This window comes from Pararge aegeria, chromosome 22 (assembly GCF_905163445.1).
Source record: "Pararge aegeria chromosome 22, ilParAegt1.1, whole genome shotgun sequence".
In the NCBI taxonomy this organism is placed as follows: Eukaryota; Metazoa; Arthropoda; class Insecta; order Lepidoptera; family Nymphalidae; genus Pararge; species Pararge aegeria.
Window position 1 is genome coordinate 3,014,730 of NC_053201.1, and position 4,710 is coordinate 3,019,439.

General features: G+C 36.1%; 1 non-coding gene across 1 annotated transcript; it reads left to right on the forward strand.

The window, feature by feature from the left end:
• Positions 1–4,362: 4,362 nt before the first annotated feature.
• Trnay-gua lies at positions 4,363–4,451 on the forward strand. The gene is given in 2 exon segments: positions 4,363–4,399; positions 4,416–4,451. It is a non-coding gene; the product is annotated as a tRNA-Tyr (tRNA).
• Positions 4,452–4,710: the final 259 nt, after the last annotated feature.

The following is a 4,710-nucleotide window of genomic DNA, read 5'->3' on the forward strand; positions in this document are numbered from 1 at the left end:
TAATTTTGCATGTGATGTTAGGGCTGTATCTGATTTCTTTCAGTAAAAACGATGGCGGTGGTTTACTTAAAATGTATTGCTTCTGGTTTCACAGAAGTCACAGAGACAGTAAATAATGTACCTCTAAGGCCTGTGAAGTAATATATTGGTTTTTATTTATACGTTGTACAGGGTGGGTAGCATGTTGAATGATGTGATGGAATATTAATCTATATAATATATATGAAAATGTTATGTTGGTTTGTGTACGCTTCAAAAACTCATAGAGTTCTGCACAGATCGAGCTGAAATTTTAGCATGATATATAATACGCATCAAGGATTGTTTTTATCTATTTTTCTTAACCATTCAATCACTATGTGCCACAACGAAGCGTGGCAGGGTACAGCTCGTATATAAAAGAAAGTTGTATTAGTTACACCATTTATAACTCAAGAAAGGCTAGACCAATTTTTATGATATTTGATTTTTTGGATTTCTCTAGACCGGAGTAGGATAATAGGTATTAAAATATAACATTCATCAAAAAAAAATATATCCGCGGTACGAAATTATATTAATTTGATGATAAACCGAAACTCCTCTGAACTAACAATTCGATAACGAAGAAAAACCGTCATAGAAAAGCAGGTTCACTCGTGCATTACGTGTGACTTTACCGTATCGTAAACATCTGCCGTAACCTTTACCCGCTTGACCGGTCCACGCCACACCTTGCGATTATAAATGGCACGCGTTATGTGGGCAAAAACATGGCTAAAGTAATTGGCAAAATTATAATTACAGACCTACTAACTGTCATTCCGTTTTGCAGAACGTCTTTTACTTAGTAAAATCTCATTTTTATTCTCGGACAATTTAAAGGAACGAGAATTCGCGGCACTTCTTTGTCGGTGGGATGATATCTAGCCACCAGAGAACATTTAGAAATCATATATGTATTCCCAAATTTTCCGGGCTGTAATTCGAACCCAGGACCTCCCACTTGTAGACCACAGCGCTCACTACTACGTAAGAGTTTGGTTGTCCACAAATTGCGAAGTTATTTCCTTGAAGGTAATTAATAAGTTCACATTATAGGTTTCATATCTACGCCTTATCTGGGAGTTCACGTAAATTGTCTTTAAATGATTTCATGCCAATGGACATTTATTATAAGTATAGATTTTTTGTGATAATACTTCTGTATTTTTATTCTGTTTTACAAAAAACAAGAACCCACTAAAAAGTTGAAAGAATATGTACAAACATTTCATTTAGTACAAAAAATATAGTTTCTATAAATACAATATAAGAATAAAACTAAAACTAAACCAAGGTCAATATTCCTATATCAGCTAAAGTGTTATAATAAGAAATGGTTGACCCGTAAACAAAAAGGTACGTTCCAATTTGAACCTGGGAGAGATTACTTACACAAATACGCAAAACACAAAACACAAAACACGCAATGAGCGATCAAGTCTAGATTGCTCGCTCCATTGCAAACAAAGTTATAAGATCATATTTTAGATTTAATACTCCTTATCTGGTAGTTCCCATCCATAAAATAAATAATAAATAAATAAGTATATACGACAATACACAAATCGCAATCTAGCCCCAAAGTAAGCTTGTGTTATCGGTACTAAGATGACTAGTGAATATATTTATGAATAAAATACATAAATATGTACTTATAATTCATTGATAAACACCCAGACACTGTTAAAAATTCATATTCATCACACAAACATTTTCCAAATGTGGAAATCGCACCTCGAACGTCAAAATCGCCTGAGACTCAGAAAGAAGGGTCCCTGCCTATTGCCCCAATCGGGCGTCGAATAGTCTTGACACCAAATTTAAACGAAAAGGTAAGTTCTCCATACTTACCTGCAAAAATGTTAAACACAAAACGCGCAATCAGCGATCCCGCCTAGATGAGTCGCTCCACTGCAGTTAAAGTTATAAGTTCTCATTCTAGTTCTCACACTTCTTATCTGGGAGTTCACATCAATAGTCCTTTAATTGCCTTACTCCAAATTTAAACGAAAAGGTAGGTACGTTCCAATTGCAGCCTCTCCTTACTTGCCTACCCGTACCCGCAAATATGCAAAACACAAAACGCGCAATCAGCGATCCCGCCTAGATTAGTCGCCCCACTGCAATCGCATCCCAAATTAAATCCATCCCAGAAAATTGTGACAAACGCCATCCGTCATCCGACCCCTCATTTGCATGAGAAAAACTGTTGAAGAACAACTATTTATCAAATGGCAAGAGGACTTCCGGCGGCCATGACAGTAGGCGCGACGTGTTTCCGCCAGCCATCTTTGCTGCTGCTACGCTGAACGCGACACTTCCGGCGAATCTGAAATTTGTGTTGCTAATGAAAACTGGAAGTGACATGATCTGAAAACAATGGACTTTTCATTAGTCATTGTCTCTAACTATAACTGCCATACCCCTTACATTCTATCCTGTAAACATCTAGCATAATTTAACCGCCAGGGGATCTCTTGTAGAGATGTAAAAAAATAAGTCACCAGCCTAATTAGCGAAAATAAACGGTATAGGTACTGAAATGCTCACCACTATTATTAACTACCAGTCATTCTTTAAATGTTTTTTCCATATATTTATTACAGCGGTGTAGTTACTATATATTTAACTAAGAATATATACAAAAAAGATACGTGAAGTAGGCAATAAAAAACATCATATTTATATTATCATCATTATTGTCGGCCCTCCACAAGGCTCGGGTCTCCTCTCAGAATAGGAAGGGCGTAATCTACCACGCTAGCCAAGTGCGGTAGGTAGACTTCAAACACCTTTGAGAACATTACGGGCATGCAGTTTGTCTCACAATATTTTCCATGAACGTCAAAGCATGTGATATTTTATTCCTTATAACCGCACATATCCACGCCACGGATCGAACTCGGTCCCCCGAAAGTGAGGCCGAAGCCTAGTCTATTTTGGATTAAATAGTTTTTAAACAACTTTTTATGTGCTAGGATTTTTTTTCAGTTCATTGTTCCCCCAGATGGGATGCCCTAAGCAATTGCTTAACTTGCTTGTGGGCTGAAACTGGCCACTGTAAGTTAAGTAAAACAATATGGAGACCTGTTCTAGACAACTTTAACTCTAGAACCGTTGATTCTTGTGATTGGGGAGCGATCTCCATTTAGATAATTTAGTGGTTCTCTCGCGATGAAATATACGCGCTCCCGCGGACCCCTGATTGCGGCCTGATGTTGTTATCTTGATGGTCGCCATTTTGTTTCTACCTGTTTTCCTAATCGGACCGATTTCCTGTAATGATCTGTCAGCTCTTTTTTGTAATTTAATCATAATTATCAACAGTCAACACCATAACGGCGCTGGCAGGATTTCGAACGAGTCTCATCAAGATCTGCATCTAGATGCTCTAACAAATGAAGACATATTCCGTTTAAAACAGCTTTCGCTGTTTTTTTTTTCAGTCTTTCGAGAAATAAAACTGCACTAAAACATATTGGCTTTTTGGAGCTTCATATTTCGCAAAACGAGCCTTATATCGAAATACATTTTATGCAAGGACGCACGAGTACCTAGTGCAAGAATGCTACTTTCAAATAACACACTTTCGAAAGCACTAATTCATAATTTTATAATTATAATGTTAAATCACGACGTCAAAAAAAGGCTGTATGGCTTAGAACAAAAGTAAATTAAATAAAGAGAAAAATAAAAAGCACTAAACATTTTACAGCTTATTCGTGGTTAATCAACGTTACTAAAAATATTTAAAAGGATAACTAAATACTACGATAATATTTTGAGATTTGTCGATATTTCGACCCAGTTGCATGGATCGTGGTCACGACGGGACTGCGGAGGAACGTCAAGCTAGATGTCACGGTTAGAATCTAACTACCCGCAAAAAATTCTCACAAATCAAATCAAATAATAAAATAGACAAATACCAAAGTACCAAAGATAGACAAGTACAAATAGATGGACGGACAAACGGACATGAAACTGTATGGGCAACGCGGTATGTTTATAACGCAATTTTAAAATACAAAACGAATTTTTAAACTATTTCACTCCAACTATTCAGTGAAACTAAGTAGGTTATCTCTTGTTAAATTATAGGTAGGTAGTTATTAGATATAAATATAGTTACACAATTTATTGATATTTATTAATGCATTAAAACTTTAAGCGTTGTTACAAAGTGTAAATTCCAAAAGTAAAACAACTTTATCACAGTTCAGATAATAAATAATTATGTACGCAAGATCCGTGGTATTGCGTAAACGACCTCAAGTGAAACGCACCCGTTATCACAACTTAAAGAAAGTGCCTCTTTATTTAGGCGTTACCTACAAGCCTTCGATAGCTCAGTTGGTAGAGCGGTGGACTGTAGTTGGTAAACAATGGATATCCATAGGTCGCTGGTTCAAATCCGGCTCGAAGGAAACTTTTTATTGAAAACTACAATAATTTTAGATCCATTACATATCGCGCTACGATTAAACTGTGTCCGTTGCAGAATATTAATATTACGAATGCATTTACTCTTCCTTACGCAAGCACAAACAATACGTGTTAAAACTGCAATAAAGTCTTTATTCAATCATCTGTAAAAATCCCTTAATGTTATTCAAATCTGAATATCGTCTACATTCTTCCACGAAAAGAAGAAACCACAATTCAATTATCCAATATTGAATACAA